Raw genomic sequence first — 20,326 nt, forward strand, 5'->3', positions numbered from 1 at the left:
CTTTTCTATTTCTTTCTTATTTTTGCTCCACGAAAGTATCTGTTGACCTATACATGGCATTCTGGGTAAGTAATATATGCCAGATAAGGCAAACACAGAAAAGGGAGAATGCAAGAGGAAGAAGGGGATTACAGATGCATTATACAATTAACGAAGATACAAGTATTGTCATATCATTTAAAATAAAACATTAAGACAATCCAAAGTAAAGCAGTGAAAGCAATAGGAGCTGGCATACACATAAAATCACCTTCTATCTACCCACTATACTTTGAGCTACTCAAGGACAGAGTTACTTAAATCTGTGTTCCCAAGTGCCTGACACAAAGAGAGGGCTCAGAAAATAATCTAGTTTATACTCCATTTCCAGTTTTAGTTACTTTATTTTGAGAAATGGAAATGAAATGCAAATCTGGCATGTTAATCTCTGAGTGCCATAGAACGTGATTATTTCAGAGGCTTGGACTAATTCTTAACCCACAGTACTTTCTCCACCTGTTAGAATTTCAGATATTTCAGGCTAGAATTCCAGAAGGAAATAATAGTGCTTCTTCTTACAGAGTAGTCTTCATCTGGGAGTCATCCTTACAGATGAATAGGGGTTATGAGAAAAAGATGAGGACTCTGAACAGGCAATACCAGAGCAGCAGTTCTCAAACTTTTTGCTCTCAGGATCCCTTTAGTCATCAAAATTACTAAGGACCCATAAAGAGCTTTTATTTATATGGATGACATCTATAGATATATATTGCATTTGAAATTAAAACGGAAAAATGTTTAAAATATATAATGATTTATTGAAATGTCACAATACTCAACTGTCTGGGTTAATAGAGGATTACTGGATTCTGCTTAACATATTCTACTAGTTCTCAGAGCAACGTCATCTTCAACCATACTACAGTCTCTAGAAAATCCCACTGTATATTCATGAGGAAATGAGTAAAAAAGGCAAATAATATCTTAATATGAAAATAGTTTTGACCTTAAAGACTCCCTAAAAGGGTCTCAATAACTCACAGACTATACTGCGAGAATGTCTGAAGTAAAGAAAGAACTCAGCATGGACAAACTGTACTTGGGCAACACCTACAGTTGATGAGAAAGAGGAAGAGGACAAATTAGTCAGAAGAGACATGTGGACAGCTGGGAAAGTGAAGCAAATGACAAACTAATATTTTCTGTAAATTCTCCCAAAGGAGTAACAGCCTATAGAGAGAGATTGTTCAAATCATTAAAATTGGATTCTAGTAGATGAATAGGCAAAAGACCTAGGTAGATAATTTGTCTTTTAATGGCTTTAAAAATTCAGGTAAATTAAAATTAAAACAATAATATGCTATCTTCCCTTAGCTAATCAGCTTTTCTTTGGTGTTATCTCAGAGATTCTTCAGATACGATAACAAATATCCTGTTATACAGGCTTTCAAGAGTACGATAAATGGGAACTGTAGAGAAGCACCCTGGAGGATCAAGCACAAGGGTCTACCAGGCCTGACGAAGACAACACCAGGAGCTGGTTTTTTGAAAAGATCAACAAAACCGATAGACCACTAGCAAGACTAATAAAGAAAAAAAGAGAAGAATCAAATAGACGCAATAAAAAATGATAAAGGGGGATATTACCACCGACCCCACAGAAATACAAACTACCATCAGAGAATACTACAAACACCTCTATGCAAATAAACTAGAAAACCTAGAAGAAATGGATAAATTCCTGGACACATACACTCTCCCAAGACTAAACCAGAAGAAGTTGAATCCCTGAATAGACCAATAACAGGCTCTGAAATTGAGGCAATTATTAATAACCTACCAACCAAAAAAGGTCCAGGACCAGACAGATTCACAGCCAAATTCTACCAGAGGTACAAGGAGGAGCTGGTACCATTCCTTCTGAAACTATTCCAATCAATAGAAAAAGAGAGAATCCTCCCTAACTCATTTTATGAGGTCAGCAACATCCTGATACCAAAGCCTGGCAGAGACACAACAAAAAAAGAGAATTTTAGACCAATATCCCTGATGAACATCGATGCAAAAATCCTCCATAAAATACTGGCAAACTGAATCCAGCAGCACAACAAAAAGCTTATCTACCATGATCAAGTGGGCTTCATCCCTGGGATGCAAGGCTGGTTCAACATATGCAAATCAATAAACGTAATCCAGCATACAAACAGAACCAAACACAAAAACCACATGATTATCTCAATAGATGCAGAAAAGGCCTTTGACAAAATTCAACAGACCTTCATGCTAAAAACTCGCAATAAATTCGGTATTGATGGAACGTATCTCAAAATAATAAGAGCTATTTATGACAAACCCACAGCCAAAATCATACTGAATGGGCAACAACTGGAAGCATTCCCCGTGAAAACTGGTACAAGACAGGGATGCCCTCTCTCATCACTCCTATTCAACATAGTGTTGGAAGTTCTGGCCAGGGCAATCAGGCAATAGAAAGAAATAAAGGGTATTCAATTAGGAAAAGAGGAAGTCAAATTGTCCCTGTTTGCAGATGACATGATTATACAGGCATTCTTATATACCAATAACAGACAAACAGAGAGCCAAATCATGAGGGAACTCCCATTCACAACTGCTTCAAAGAGAATAAAATACCTAGGAATCCAACTTACAAGAGATGTCAAGGACCTCTTCAAGGAGAACTACAAACCACTGCTCAACGAAATAAAAGAGGACACAAACAAATGGAAGAACACTCCATGCTCATGGATAGGAAGAATCAATATCGTGAAAATGGCCATACTGCCCAAGGTAATTTATAGATTCAATGCCATCCCCATTAAGCTACCAATGACTTTCTTCACAGAATTGGAAAAAACTGCCTTAAAGTTCATATGGAACCAAAAAAGAGCCCGCATTGCCAAGACAATCCTAAGTCAAAAGAACAAAGCTGGAGGCATCACGCTACCTGACTTCAAACTATACTCCAAGGCTACAGTAACCAAAACAGCATGGTACTGGTACCAAAACAGATATAGACCAATGGAACAGAACAGAGTCCTCAGAAATAATACCACACATCTACAGCCATCTGATCTTTGACAAACCTGACAAAAACAAGCAATGGGGAAAAGATTCCCTATCTAATAAATGGTGCTGGGAAAACTGGCTAGCCATAAGTAGAAAGCTGAAAGTCCCTTCCTTACACCTTATACAAAAATTAATTCAAAATGGATTAGAGACTTAAATGTTAGACCTAAAACCATAAAAACCCTAGAAGAAAACCTAGGTAATACCATTCAGGACACAGGCATGGGCAAGGACTTCATGTCTAAAACACCAAAAGCAATGGCAACAAAAGCCAAAATTGACAAATGGGATCTAATTAAACTAAAGAGCTTCTGCACAGCAAAAGAAACTACCATCAGAGTGAATAGGCAACCTACAGAATGGGAGAAAATGTTTACAATCTACTCATCTGACAAAGGGCTAATATCCAAAACCTACAAAGAATTCAAACAAATCTACAAGAAAAAAACAAACAACCCCAACAAAAAGTGGGCAAAGGATATGAACAGACACTTCTCAAAAGAAGACATTTACGCAGTCAACAGACACATGAAAAAATGCTCATCATCACTGGCCATCAGAGAAATGCAAATCAAAATCACAATGAGATACCATCTCACACCAGTTAGAATGGTGATCATTAAAAAGTCAGGAAACAACAGGTGCTGGAGAGGATGTGGAGAAATAGGAACACTTTTACACTGTTGGTGGGACTGCAAACTAGTTCAACCATTGTGGAAGACAGTGTGGCGATTCCTCAAGGATCTAGAACTAGAAATACCATTTGACCCAGCCATCCCATTACTGGGGATATACCCGAAGGATTATAAATCATGCTGCTATAAAGACATATGCACACGTATGTTTAATGCAGCAATATTCACAATAGCAAAGACCTGGAACCAATCCAAATGTCCATCAGTGACAGACTGGATTAAGAAAATGTGGCACATATACACCATGGAATACTATGCAGCCATAAAAAAGGATGAGTTTGTGTCCTTTGTAGGGACGTGGATGCAGCTGGAAACCATCATTCTCAGCAAACTATCGCAAGAACAGAAAACCAAACACCACATGTTCTCACTCATAGGTGGGAACTGAACAATGAGATCACTTGGACACAGGAAGGGGAACATCACACACTGGGGCCTGTTGTGGGGTGGGGGGCTGAGGGAGGGATAGCATTAGGAGATATACCTAATGTAAATGACGAGTTAATGGGTGCAGCACACCAACATGGCACATGTATACATATGTAACAAACCTGCATGTTGTACACATGTACCCTAGAACATAAAGTATAATAATAATAATAAGAAGAAGAAATGTAAAGATCACTTTCACTTTGGAATATACACATCAAACTCCTAAAAAAAAAACTTTAACAAACTAAATATAGCATCACCTTGAAAGATTTGCCTGCTATATATAAGAAGGAATTATTCCAAGAACGCAAGACCGGTATCACATGGGAAACCAACATAAGTTATCAGATTAACAGATAAAAATTTAAAATCCATAATTATCTCAACAGATGTCAAGAATTGATTTTTAAATTTACAGTCATTCTGTATTTAAAAGTTTACAATGTTCCATGTAGAGGATTTCTTTCTTGACATGATGTAGAATATCCAAATTAAAAAACCAAGAAGCAAAATACTATTCCCCTTAATACAGGAAGGCAATGATACCTCTTGTTGCCAATTATATTTAACATGGTACAAGAAAAGTTTTAAAAGGACAAAAATGAGGAATGCATATAGAAAAGGAAGATATATGGTATTCCAGTTTGGATTACATGAATGCATACCTATACAACTCCAAAAATACTAACTAAAAATAGCCAAAAGTAATATATGAACTCAGAAATTAGAAGGTAAATCTACAAAAAACTGCATTCCTCCATATAACCATAGAACTAGAAAATATGATAATAAAAGAATTCATATATGATAGAGACATAATAGAGACATAAACCTGAAACACAATATTACTTTAAAATTTATAAAAAGCCAAATAGGAATGAAAAAAAGAAAGATATAAATCAACAGAGATGTATTATGCTCTTGATTGGAAAGTCTAAATATAGCAAGAATGAAATAGACTCTAATTTGAATTTGAATTATGTTACATCTATATATTAATCTAAAGTCCCCATGGCATCCTTTATATAACTTGACAGACTGGTAGTGATATTCATCTAGAAGCATAAGTAGACACAGATACTAGCATATGTATTTCCTTACATGTAAATATGGCAAATTTATCTGTAGATTTTGTTCTTCTACAAAGAAGCAATCATCAAAACCTTATGGCACAGGGTTAAGAATAGAAAGTTTAGCAATGGATCCAAACTATTTGAACTTAATAGTTGATAAATCAGAAGCAACACAAATATAAGGAAAGAATCACTTTTTAGTAAATAGTTGAGGAACCGCTCAGTATCAAAATGGAGAATATAGAATTACAACATGTACCACAGTGCAAAGGTTCCAGATGGGTTTTTTAAAAGTTGATTTTTAAAAAAACATAGAATAGTATATTTGTCCCAGATGTGAACAGACAAAATTAGTTCTGATCTAGAAAGATATAAAATTGATTAATTCATATATACTAAAATAAAGAAATAACTTCTTGCATCAGGGAATGTATGCAATAAAATGAAGTGAAAGGAACAGAAAGAGGACATATCTGCATCATCAATGATAAAGGCTAAAGAAAAGGTGGATGCAAATATCCAAGTAAAAATCAAAGGATGACTTCCAGTTTCTAGTTCAGTGTATAAGGAGCTTGGAAGTCATCACTCCCATCCCCACAATACAAACTGGAAATCAACAACTCTTCTCAGCTCCATCAGAGAACTGAGATCACAGGGCAAACTGCTGCCCCCAAAATTAGAGAAACAGACAGACGGATACAGAGAATCATAGCTTACATGAACAGAAACCTTCATAGGAATACGAACAGAAACTTACAGTTTAGGTTCTCTGGGGTAGGAAAACCTAAACTATAACTGAAGAACAGTTGGAGGCTGAGTGTGGATAAGTTCAAGAGTTTAAAAACTCCAGGGAGCCCAGTCTTAGGGGGACCTCACAGTTTCAAGAGTTTTACCTCCAGGAGTCCTAAAACATTCTTGTTCTTTCGGTGAAGATCAGAGAAAAATCTCTTTCTGCTTCCAGCAGAGGGAGGGGAAACAGTCATTTTACAATTACAACCAGAGCATTTGGTTTTTCTTATAAGGCATATCTTCATGAAAAACTATTTTACCAGGGCCTAACCAACTTGGGAGAAAGTCAATATCTAATTCTATCTCCCACCAGTCTTTCTATTTCACCTAAGTGGGGAAAAAAAACAAAACAAAATGGAGAAGCACTTGTCAAAGTCATAACTGAGGGCACAGGCTCACTAAAAAACTGAAACCTAATCATATGACTACAGAATGCTTCCAATCTCTCAATATTTTATCACTACTTCTATAGAGATCCTGTAGAATAACAGAGGAATATGACTGAAAGAATTGTACATTTTAAACCTTAGTTAAGAAGTCTCTAGGGAAACGGAAACCTAAATACACAAGAGTCAAAAACAGACACTACTGGAAATCTTAGCCTTTGACACATGAAATTACAGCAAACGTAAACACAGCTTAACTCCTATCCAGATAAACAAAAACCTTATACTAAAGGTCTATTTACCTCAATCACTTTTACCTGGTATATCATGTCTAGCTTTCAACAAAAAAAATACAAGGCATACTAAAGGACAAAAAAGAAAAAAAAAAACACTGCATGAAGATAAAGAGTCAGATATGGAAGGAATGTTGGAATTATTATAACAGCAACTTAAAATATGTTTAATATGCTAAAGGCCCTAATGGAAAAAGTGGACAACATGCAAGAGCAGCTGAGTAATGTAAGCAGAGAGATGGAAATCCTAAGAAAGAATCAAAAGGAAATGCTAGAAATCAAAAACACCATAACAGAAATAAAGAATGCCTTTGATAGACTCATCAATAAATTGGACACAGCAGAGAAAGAATGAGGAAGCCGGAAGAAATAGCAACAGAAACTTCCAAAACTGAAATTCAAAGAGAAAAAAAAAGAAAAAGGAACAGAATGTCCAAGGTCTGTGGAACAATTACAAAAGACATATAACGGGAATACCAGAAGGATAAGAAAGAAATACAAGAGGCCAGGCGTGGTGGCTCACCCCTGTAATCCCAGCACTTTAGGAGGCCTAGGTGGGTGGATCACAAGGTCAGGGGTTCGAGACCAGTCTGGCCAACATGGTGAAACCCCGTCTCTACTAAAGATACAAAAAATTAGCCAGGCTTGGTGGTGCGCACCTGTACTCCCAGCTACTCAGGAGGCTGAGGCAGGAGAATTGCTTGAACCCGGGAGGCAGAGGCTGCAGTGAGTCGAGATTAAGTCATTGTACTCCAGCCTGAGCAACAGGCCGAGACGTTGTCTCAAAAGAAAAAAAAAAAGAAATAGAAGAAATACATAAAGTAATAATGACTAAGAATTTCTCCAAATTAATGATACATACCAAACCACAGGTCCAGGCAGGAAGCTCAGAGAACACTAAGGAGGATGAATACAAAAAAAATCTATACCTAGGCATATCATATCCAAACTGCAGAAAATCAAAGGGAAAAAATCTTGAAAGTTGCCGGGGTAAAACAAATACCTTACCTTTTACCTATGGAGGAGCAAGGACACAATTACAGCAGACATCTTCAGAAATCTTCTCTTCAAGGATACGGAGAAAGATATAACATGCTACTACTAGTCAAAACAAATGTGGAGTAGGTATATTAATTTCGTACAGAACAGACTTCACAGCAAGGAAAATTATCAGCGATAAAGAGGGGTACTGCATAATGATAAAGGGGTCAATACTCTAAAAACACATAATAATCTCTAATAAATATGCACCTAATAACAGTGTCAACATATGAGGCAAAAACTGATAGGGATACAAGGAGAAATAGATGAATGTACTATTATAGTTGGAGACTTCACCACCCCTCTATTAGTAATTGACAGATACAGCAGACAGAAGATCAGTGAAGACATAGTTAAACTGAACAGCACCATCAATCAACCAGATCAAGTTGATGTCTATAAAACACTTCATTTAACAACAGCAGAATACATATTCTTCTCAAGCTCACACAGAACATTCACTAAGACAGAAAACATTTGGGCTATAAAACATACTTTAACAAATTTAAAAGAACAGAAATCATGCAAAGTATGCTCTCAGAGGACAATGGAATTAGACTAGAAATCAGTAAGACAAATCTGGAAAAGTCAAATACTTGGAGATTAAACACACTTCTAAATATCACATGGGTTAAATAAGTCTAAAGAAAAATTTTAAAACATTTTGAACTAAATGAAAATGAAGAAACCACTTATCAAAATTTGTGGGATGCAGTGAAACCAGTGCTTAGAGGGATATTTATGGTATTGAATGCATATATTAATAAAGAAGAAAGATCTATAATCAATAATCTAAGCCTCCACCTTAGGTAACTAAAAAAATTAAAAGAATTGAATCCAAAGTACGCAGAAGAGAAGAAGTAATAAAACTTAGAGCAGAGAGCAGAATTCAATGAAACTGAAAACAGGACATCAATAGAGAAAGTCAACAAAACCAAAAGCTGGTTCTTTGAAAAGATCAATAAAATTGATAAACCTCTAGCCAGGTTAACTAAGCAGGAAAGAGAGAAGGCACAAATTACTTTTTGTATTTTGGTATTAAAAAATAATACCCTGATCTCTTTGCTATACATTGTATGTATTAAAATGTCACTGTGTATCCCACAAATATGTATAATTATATGCCAATTTAAAAATAATTAAGGAAAAAAAACAGAAACCATCACTATCGATCACATGGATATTAAAAATATAATAAAGGAATATTAACAATTTGATGCCTACAAATTTGATAATTCAGACGAAATGGATCAATTCTCCTTGAAATACACAATCTACCAAAACTCATGCAAGGAGAAACAGATAATGTGAAAAGGCGTGTATCTATTAAAGAAACTAAACTACCAAAAAATAAACTTCCAAAACAGAAAGCCCTAGACCCAGATGGATCCACTAGTGTATTCTACCAAACATTTAAAGAAGAAATTGTACCAGTTCTCTACAATCTCTTTCAGAAGATAGAAGCAAAGGGAATTCATTACCCTAATACCAAAACTGAATGGAAAGATTGCAAGAAAGCTAAACTACAGACCAATATCTCCCATGAACATAGATGCAAAATCCTGAACATATTAGCAAATTGAGCACAACAATATGTAAAAAGAATTATATGTACATCATGACCAAGTGGGATTTATCCCAGTTATGGAAGGCTAGTTCAACATTCAAAAATAAATTAGCGTAATCTAGCATATTAACAGACTTAAGAAAAAAAATCACATGATCACATAAATCGACACAAAATATATTTGACAATACCCAACACCCACTCATGATAAAAACTCTAGTTAAACTAGGAATAGAGGGGAACCTCTTCAACTTGATAAAGAACATCTACAAAAACCTACAGCTAACATTTAATTGTACAAGACTCAAGGCTTTTCCAGCAACATTAGGAAAAAAAAGCAAGGATATCCCTTCTCACCAACCCATTTCAACACCATACTGAAAGACCTAGCTAATGCAAAAAGACAAGGTAGGGAAGTAAAAGATATACAGAGTGGGAAGAAAGAAATAAAACTTTTTGTTTGTTGATGACATGATCATCTATGTAGAAAATCCAAAGAGTCAACAAAAAACTCCTGAAACAAATGAGTAATTATAGCAAGGTTGCAGAATATAAGGTTAATATACAAAAATCAACTGCTTTCTCATACACTAGCAATGACAAACTGGAATTTGAAAACTCAGAACACAATGCTATTTACATTAGTCCTAAAAATTAAATAATTAAGTATAAAACTAACCAAAATATGTACAAGACCTACATGAGGAAAACTACAAAACTCAGATGAAGCAAATCTAAATAAATAGATATTCCATGAACATGGATAGGAAGACTCAATATTGTCAAGAAGTTTTTCCCAACTTGATCTACAGGTTCAGTGCAGTTCCAATCAAAATTGCAGTAAGTTATTTTGTGGGTATCAACAAACTGATACTAAAGTTTATCCGGAAAGACAAATGGCCCAGAATAGCCAACACAATTTTGAAAGAGAAGAACAAAGCTGGAAGACTGACACTATCCAACTTCAAGGCTTACTATAAAGCTACAATAATCAAGACAGGATGATAATGGCATAAGAATATAGATCAATAGAACAGAACAAATACAGAAATGTGGCCACAAAAATATAGTCAATGGATCTTTGATAAATGAGCAAAGGCAATATAATGACACAAATATATTCTTTTCAATAAATGGTACTGAAACAACTGGACATGCACGTGCAAAAACAACGAATCTAGAGGTAGGTCTTCAACTTTCACAAAAATTAACTCAAAATAGATCACAGACATAAATGTAAAACACAGAACTATAAAACTCCTAGAAAATGAAAATAACGTAGGCTAAAATCTAAGTGATCTTAGGTTTGGTGGTGACTTTTTAGATACAACACCAAAAGCATGATCCATGAAAGAAAAAATTGATAGACTGGACTTCATTATAATTAAAAACTTCTGCTCTGCAAAAGCCACTGTTAATTGAATGAAAAAGCAAATCACACATGGGAAAAATATTCGCAAAAGACATATCTGAGAAAGAGATTGTATCTAAAATAAGTAAGAAACTCTTTAAGCTCAAGAATAAGAAAACATACCTATTAGAATGCCGAAAATCCAAAACACTAACAAACCCAAATGCTGATGAGGATATGGAATAACAGGAACTCTCATTCACTGCTGATGGAAATGTAAAATGGTACAGCCACTTTGGAGGACAGTTTAGTGGTTTCTTACAAAACTAAACATAGTCTTACCATATGATCCAGCAACACTTCCTGGTATTTTACTCAAGTGAGTGGAGAACTTATGTCCATACAAGATCCTACACACAAACGTTTATAGCAGCTTTATTCATAATTGCCAAAATGTAGAAGCAACCAAGCTGACCTTCAGTGGGCAAAAGGATAAATAAACTTTGGTGTCTCCAGACAATGGAATACTATGCAGTAATAAAAAGAAATAAGCTGGTTACTATATGGGATAAATGGGAAAAAAAATGAAAGAAATGAGCTATCAAGTCATGAAAAGATATGAGGAGCCTTAAATGCATAGTGCTAAGTAAAATAAGCCATTCTGAAAAGGCTGCATAATGTATTATTCTAACTATATGACATCCTGGAAAAGGCAAAACTATGGAGACAGTAAAATGATCAGCGGTTGCCAGGGGTTTAGGGTGGGGGAGAAGGGATAAATAGGCAGAACTCAGAGGAGTTTTAGGGCAGTGAAACTATTCTGTATGATACTATAATGGTCATGCATGTCATTATATACTTGTCAAAACCCATAGAGTATATAACACAAAGAGGAAACTCTAATGTAAACTATGGACTTTATTTAATAATAATGTCTCAACATTGGTCCATCAATTTTAGCAAGTGTACAACACTCAGGCAAGATGTTAATAGTGGAAACTGGGGTGTCTCGAGAATATATGACAACTCTATACTTCCCATTAAGTCTTTATGTAAACCTAAAACTGCTCAAAAAAGTCTATTAATTTTTAAAATATGAAAAGAAACTAAAAGAGCAGTTTACACATAAGGAAATTTTGATGCAAAAATCATCCTGCGTAACACAGAAATCTCCCTAGTAATGACAGAATAGAAATTTTAAGTCATTTAAACCAATAGTTCTCAAACTTTAGTGTGCATCAGAATCACCTGGAGGGCTTGTTAAAACACAGATTGCTGGGCCCCACCCCTGACTTTCTGATTACCTAGGTCTGAGGTGAGGCATGAGAGTTTATTTCTAACAAGTTCCTGGAGGATGCTGATGCTGTTAGTCTTGGGCATCAAGAGAGATGTAAAGTCTGATAAAATAAGACTAAGGCTGAGCAGTAACCAAAATGAGATTTTAGAATATACGAAAGATAAGGAGCATGTATTAAATAACCTGAATCTTTACTGCAGATTAGATTGGGAGAATCTGGGAGAGAAGAAGGACCAAGGATCAGAATCTGTAAGTCCCAACTGTTTAAGAACTTGAGAAGGACTGAAACGCAGTGTCTGTCTCTTTCTGGCTCTGTTACCACTATTTATAATACCGTATTGCTACGCTGACCTGACCATCACAAATTTGCAATGGGCAATGGGCAAAAATGATAAGAAGGGTAGGAATGAATAGATCAGCTTAGCTAAGTAAACAGTAACAATTGAAGAACACTGACGAGGTCACAGTAGAAAGCCCTCAGGCTCAGGCGCTAAGGATGGGAGGAGGGGAGTGAATCAGATCATGGGCACCTGTACTCCCTAGGTGATAGAGACAGAGAGACTGACAGAGAGAGGGATAGACTGAAACAGAGACATATATAGTCCATCTCTATTTGACTAAAGTAAGATAAATATAAAGATATAAGCTGTTCTCATTTCCATATTGTGTGGCGTGCATACAAGATCAGCAATAAGAAGGGCCCCTTGCTCTTCACCGGCTCTAATTCAAGAAGAGTCTGTAGCAGACATCTAAAGGCAGCTCATAGTTCTGCTCGGGATGCCCTGGAAGATAAAGGGCAGCTTACAAACTCAAACTCCTATACATTCTGTAAGTGCAAAGCTTCATGAGTGTGTGCATCTCCCTGTCCTCAGAGGGGACAGAGTGGGGGGAATAGGAAGACTCTCTCTTTGGCTCCCATCATTTGTGCCCACCTGTCTGAAGTTCATTCTTCTAAAGCTGCCCATCAGAGAGTACATCCAGTGATTCTGACTCTTGTTTTTCGCTGCATCCTTAACACTAAAAAGAGTACCTGTCACACTCTAGAAACTCAAGACATACTCAGGAAGGCAAGAAAAGAGACATATATGCACTCAGTCCATATATATACATATAGGTAGGCAAGGCTCCATCTCATTGAATCCTTGACTTAATACTTGAAACACCACTCACATCTAGGTTGGAAGGAAGTGAGCGAGCAAATCAGAAGGCTCTGGTTCCTGCCCACCACTCTGTGTGTGGACAGCAGGTGGGGAACACAGAGAAAGCTCACTCTCACTCTGGATACCTGCACACATGGACATTATTTAATAAGGCCATTTATTCTAACACACAGACAAGCCCACCAGAGCACCTGAAATCCCTAACTGTTCTGTTCTGTGCTTCCCCAGCACACACCCATCACTCAAAAACTATGACGGGGAGGGTGGGAGGGATGATATCTAGGCTCTCTGTCCTTCTTGGTACAGTTGAGCTCCCCCTCTCTGAATCCTTGCCCAGGTGCATTGCATTGAGACAGCACTAGCACCCAGATAGCAAGGATTAGAGAGGGAGAACAGGGCAGAAGGCTTGGGCACCTGCTGTGCTCGAAGCAGAGAAGGTTCTCTGTTGCACAGGTCTGTGTGAGAACAGGAATGTCTTGCATTGTGTATATGTTGGGAGAGGGTGTCAATAAGAAGTCCCATTTTGTGGCCCACACAAACTCAGCACATGCAGGAATATTAGGTAACAAAAAGTCAATTCTACACATATTCTTTGAGGCAAGAACCAAGTCCATCTTGTGTGGTACCATATGCCCATTGCCCTGGCAGCACAGTGTTAGCATGTACTAAGTACTCAATACTTGTGAAAGGGAGGTAGAGGGGAAGGAGAGGAGGAGGTGTGACTCACAGGCACTTTGTCTATGGGCAGAAAAGGGCCCCTCTGAGAGTCCTGGGATAGGTGTTGCACTGAGACAGCATGCACATTTAGGCGGCAATGATACAAGGGGAAGCAGAGCAGCAGGCTCAGGATGTGCACACCACATGCATTTGCACAGGTACCCATGTCTGTGTGAGGGAATAAAGAGAAGCCTGATTTCTGGCACCCTGAGCCCATGTATCCACAGGGAGCTGGATGACATGAGAATGTTTATCCTCCATGAGCCTGCTAAATAGTAAGGTCGGCATCTCTGACAGGTTAGTTTACTGTGGCATTCTCTAACAGCAGGAATTCAGTAAATTTGTTAAAGGAATGAATAAATGAATGGACCAAAAACATGCACACACAAATGACTGACTGAAAGAATGAGCAAAGGAAAGAGAAGGGATGGACAGGCTCTGTCCTACACATAGGCAAGGCTCACGAGCTGGTATCCTTGCACAAGCCCATGGCACTGCTAAGACAGCACTTGTGCCTAGGCTGCAAGACTAGGAGAGGGCAAGCAAAAGTCAAAGTCCAGGTACCTTCACACCAGGCATGCATCTGAGTGTGTATGGCAAGGAAGTTCACATTCTTGCAGGCAAGTTTAGATAATAAGAAGGCTCCTTCCATTCAGCTTTGTAGAGAAATGTTTTTACACTTACACATGTATGTGCACATGCATGCACAGTGCGAGCATATATATTCATAAGAGAATGAGAAGGCTCAATTCCTGACACACCTGTGTGTCTGTTGTCTAGGCCTGGGGAAGTTTAGGCACCTAACACCTCCACTAGTTAGGAAGTCCCGGAGAGAGACACTGTCTATTATTCAGCAGGGTACTCCCAGCACAGCTCATGGCACATCAGAAGTGCTCAATAAACACAGGCTGCTTGAATTGTTCAGCAGAAGATTCACGATGACAAGGCTCACCCTCCTGTAATCCATGCACACAGGAGGTGTTTTGAGAATTTACAACTCCGATATGCAATGGGTATGGGAGAAGGAGCAGTTCATTCTTCTGCACATGGGAGGGGGCTGGGGGGAGGGGGGGGGAAGAGAGAGAGAGAGAGAGGGAGAGAGAGAGATTAGAAGCAGTGCCAGTGCTATTCCCTAATAAAGTACTTATTGTGGGTTCACTTAGCCTCATGTGCTCACCGAATGTGTGGTTATGTAGGAGATGGAGAGAGTAATGAAATGATGGCTTCCCTGCCACAGTCTGCATGGAGAATGTACATGAGCAATGCAGGAGCTCATTCTCTTCCACCCTTCACCTGACGAGCTTATCATTGTCCCTAGCTAGCACTTACACTAAATCAGTGATTCTCAAACTTAAGTGAGAATCAGAATCAGCTGGGAGCCTTGGTAAAGTACAGATTTCCATGGTTTATCATGAGCCCAAGAATTGGCATTCTGAACAAGTTCCTAGGCGATACAGATGCTGCTGGTCCAGGGACCACACTGAGAACCACTGCTCTACACATAACTTAAAGAAATGAAAGAATGGGATATAGGGGTGTGACATAAAGACTCTACACTGTTAAACATGGATGAGATTCCCTCTCTGAATTTTTGTACAAGGCAATGGACTGGAATAGCATTTGTACCCAACTACCAAGAATGAGAGGGACAATAGAATAGAAGGCTGAATAGAAGGTTCAAACATCTTCAAATCTGTTGTGTTTGTGTGTGTGTACAAAAGAAACAGCACTCTCTGGCTCACAGGTGATTTTCCTATGACCATACAAAGGTGAAGTGTCTTTTCTTCATATGCATGTGTGAGATGAGTGACAAGTAGGACCACTTTCCTTCAAGCTCTGGGGCGTAAGGAGCAAGTAGAAAGCCTACTGCCTTGCACACCAGACATGAGTGAGAAGAAGCTGCTAATGACACTCATTATTCTATGCACACCATGGCTGCAGCTCTGTGTTCAGGGGGATACACCTTTTGTGGTTCTCTAGCTGAGCACTGTTTGGGGGTTGGGGAGGGGATGATGGGAAGACTCACTCTCTGCCACATACGTATGCATGAACAATGTGGGCAACAGAAGTTCCTTCTCTTAAACATACTCACTAGGCATGTGAGTATGGGTTCTGTGTCTTTCTTGACCACCCTGTCTCTCCATGTCTGGTGCATGACAGGAGCTCCACCTCTGCTTGTTAAAGGCATGAATGAATGAAGGATGGGGATTATAAACAGGTGTTCTTCGCTCTATGCAGAAAAGGCTCAGCCTTGGAATGCTTGCCTGGGTGCACCCCATTGACACAGCACTTGCATCCAGGTACCAGGATTCAAGAGGGGGAGGCAGGACTGAAGGCCCAAGCAGCCACACAGAGTGTGTGTGTGCAGGTGTGCATGTGTGTGCATGTGCTCACATGGGTTTACAGGGAAGGCTCACCGCATATAGTGTGCTCATCTGTGACTGTACAGAAAAGTAATGAAAAGGATCTCTCCCATACAGAGCAGCAAGAAGGAAAGTAGCAGTAAGACTTCCCTCATTTAATCCCTATCTATAAGGGAGTTAAGAAAGCTCACTGGTTTGCATGCTGAGAATGGGAGAGAGGAGAGCACAGCAGGCTCCATCTCCTACCCTTTCAGTAGGTGGGGTTCTCTGCATGCAGGGCCATGTCTCTGAGTGTGTCTGGGTGTACAAGGATGGGGGACATTTGAGAATTTCACTCGAGCAGAACCTGCAAATGGTCATGCATGCAGACTGGGTGGCAAGGAACATATAGATCTACTTCATTATTTTGAACAGTGGCCTATCCATCCACAACATTCATGTACAGTGTGTTTATGAGTCCCAACCAGAATGTAGGGTAGCCACCTGTCCATTTTGATCCCTGCTATATCCTTGGTGATGAACATAATACCTGCTGTCTAATAGACACCTGAATATCTGTGGAAGGAAGAGGAGGGAGAGTTGATGTGCAAAAGCTCTGTCCTTTCAAATATAGACAAGACTTCTTCCCTTGGAGTTCTTGAAAAGGGACAGTGAGTCAAGGCAGTACTGGCACACAGACCAGGTCAGAGGGACCACTCTGTGAGGACGTGTCTCTGTGTACGTAACCATGTCGGCCCTTTCTCTTGCACACAGCGTATTTATGTGTGATTGTACTGAGGTTTAGTAGATTCTCCAGCACGTATCTGTGTGACTCCATGAAGAGTGATAGAGTGTGTGTGTGTGTGTGTGTGTGTGTGTGTGTGTGTTGGGGGGTGCTCAAGTCCCAGTCTGTACCCCACCCACCCTCAGGACATGCAGGTATAATGAATGAGAAGGAGTCCATTCTCCTCCCTGAACTGTACACTCCATGAAGGTAGGGAATCAGATATGGCTCATTCTCTTGTGAGCCAACTGCCCAGGACAGCACCTGCAATAGGGTAGGCAGGTACTCAACAAATAGTCATAGAAAGGATGGAAGGAGGAGGTAGAAGTGCTCTGTCCTATGCGAAGATGTCACTCCCCTTTGCAGAATCCTTGCCTGGGTGCACTGCATTCAGAAAGCACTCTCACCCAGGTAGCAAGGATTAGACAGGGGGAGCCAGGACAGAAGATTCCAGCACCCATACACCTCACATGTGCATCTAACAAGAAGGCTTGCTCTTCTTGCCTAGTGCATTTGCCTTGAATTGAACTAAAGTAAAGAAAAGTTGCTTCGACAAGTATCAGGCTGGGTGCAGTGGCTCACACCTATAATCCCAACACTTTGGGAGGCTAAGGCTGGTGGATTGCTTGAGCCTAGGAGTTTGAGACCAGCTTGGGCAACATAGTGAGACCCCATCTCTACAAAAAACAAACAAAAATTAGCCAGGCATGGTGGCACAAGCTTGTGGTCCCAGCTACTTGAGAGGCTGAGATGGGAGGATCGCTTGAGCCCAGGTGGTTGAGGCTGCAGTGAGCTGTGATGGTGCCACTGCACTCCAGCCTGAGCAACGGAGGGAGGGAGGGAGGGAGGGAAGGAGTGAAGGAAGGAAGGAAGGAAGGAGGGAGGGAGGGAGGGAGGGAAGGAAGGAAGGAAGGAAGGAAGGAAGGAAGGAAGGAAAGAAGGAAGGAAGGGAGGGAGGGAGGGAGGGAAAGAAAGAGAGAAAGAAAAAGAAAGAGACAGAAACAGAAAGAGAAAGGAAAAGAAAGGAAAGGAAAGAAAGGAAGGAAGGAAGGGAGGGAAGGAAGGAGTATCAATGTGAGAGCAGGAATGTGAAGGCTCACACTTATGGGTGGGTTAAGGTGGGAAGAAGGTAGATAAGAAGTTCCTGACTTCAAACTATACTACAAGGCTACAGTAACCAAAACAGCATGGTACTGGTACCAAAACAGAGATATAGACCAATGGAACAGAACAGAGTCCTCAGAAATAATACCACACATCTACAGCCATCTGATCTTTGACAAACCTGACAAAAACAAGAAATGGGGAAAGGGTTCCCTATTTAATAAATGGTGCTGGGAAAATTGGCTAGCCATAAGTAGAAAGCTGAAACTGGATCCTTTCCTTACTCCTTATATGAAAATTAATCCAAAATGGATTAGAGACTTAAATGTTAGACCTAAAACCATAAAAACCCTAGAAGAAAACCTAGGTAATACCATTCAGGACATAGGCATGGGCAAGGACTTCATGTCTAAAACACCAAAAGCAACGACAACAAAAGCCAAAATTGACAAATGAGATCTAATTAAACTAAAGAGCTTCTGCACAGCAAAAGAAACTACCATCAGAGTGAACAGGCAATCTACAGAATGGGAGAACATTTTTGCAATCTACTCATCTGACAAAGGGCTAATATCCAGAACCTACAAAGAACTCAATCAAATTTACAAGAAAACAACAACCCCATCAAAAAGTGGGCAAAGGATATGAACAGATATTTCTCAAAAGAAGACATTCATATAGCCAACAGACACATGAAAAAATGCTCATCATCACTGGCCATCAGAGAAATGCAAATCAAAACCACAATGAGACACCATCTCACACCAGTTAGAATGGCGAGCATTAAAAAGTCAGGAAACAACAGGTGCTGGAGAAGATGTGGAGAAATAGGAATACTTTTACACCGTTGGTGGGACTGCAAACTAGTTCAACCATTGTGGAAGACAGTGTGGCGATTCCTCAAGGATCTAGAACTAGAAATACCATTTGACCCAGCCATCCCATTACCGGGTATATACCTGAAGGATTATAAATCATGCCTCTATAAATACACATGAACACATATGTTTATTGCGGCACTATTCACAATAGCAAAGACTTGGAATCAGCCCAAATGTCCATCAGTGACAGACTGGATTAAGAAAACGTGGCACATATATACCATGGAATACTATGCAGCCATAAGAAAGGATGAGTTTGTGTCCTTTGTAGGGACATGGATGCAGCTGGAAACCATCATTCTCAGCAAACTATTGCAAGAACAGAAAACCAAATACCTCATGTTCTCACTCAGAGGTGGGAATTGAACAATGAGATCACTTGGACACAGAAAGGGGAACATCACACACTGGGTCCTATTGTGGGGGGGGAGGGGGGAGGGATAGCATTGGGAGATATACCTAATGTAAATGACGAGTTAATGGGTGCAGCACACCAACATGACACACGTATACATGTGTAACAAACCTGCACATTGTGCACATGTACCCTAGAACTTAAAGTATAAAAAAATAATAATAAAGAAGAAGTTCCCTATGTGGTCCATTCACCCTCAGTATATGCAGGGGCAATGAGTGGTGACAAAGTCCATTCTCCTCTCAGGCTATAATATCCAGGAAGGCAGGGGCCAAGTCTGCCTTGTTCATTTCTGTGTCCAATGCCCAACACGGTGCCCAATACATATTATTTGTGGAAGGAAAGAATGAATGAGGGTCAGAGAGAAGGCATGCAAGTAGCAAGCAGCTGAGAGGTGGCATACAGATCTTCTGTTCTCCACGCAGAGGAGGCTCACCCTCTCAGAATCCTTGCCTGGGTGCATTGCATTCAGAAAGCACTCTCACCCAGGGACAAAGGATTAGAGAGGAAGAGCAGAGCAGAAGGCTCAGGCACCTGCACCCTGCATGTATATCTCCATGTATATTTGACTTTCACGGCCCCATCCCTGCAAAGTATCTCTGTGTGCATTTGCTAAGACAGATGCCTCTCCCCAGGGATAGTATATGTATTCATCCCCATGCACAAGGTCACATGGACATGCCCTCTCAGACAAAACCTCAGACTAGAATAAAAGATGTGAGTGGCATCTTTTTCAGCTCACACTTGAGGGTCTGCATGTGCTGGATGTATTTGGGGCCTAGCAAGGAGGTTGGGACAAACCATGTATGTGGGCACACATGTACACGCACATGTTGGAAGATGGTACAGAAAATTGGGATACTTTATTCCCTTCTGTTCCTCTGGTAAACTATAAGCTCACTGAGAGCAAAGACTGGCTGTGCAAGTCTCATC

General features: G+C 39.5%; 1 protein-coding gene across 2 annotated transcripts in view; it reads right to left on the bottom strand.

Moving 5' to 3' along the window:
- CLCN5 (chloride voltage-gated channel 5) overlaps positions 1 to 20,326 on the bottom strand; it is a 162,671-nt gene that overhangs the window by 59,918 nt on the left and 82,427 nt on the right. The window lies entirely within an intron of this gene.

This window comes from Theropithecus gelada, chromosome X, assembly GCF_003255815.1.
Source record: "Theropithecus gelada isolate Dixy chromosome X, Tgel_1.0, whole genome shotgun sequence".
Lineage (NCBI taxonomy): Eukaryota > Metazoa > Chordata > Mammalia > Primates > Cercopithecidae > Theropithecus > Theropithecus gelada.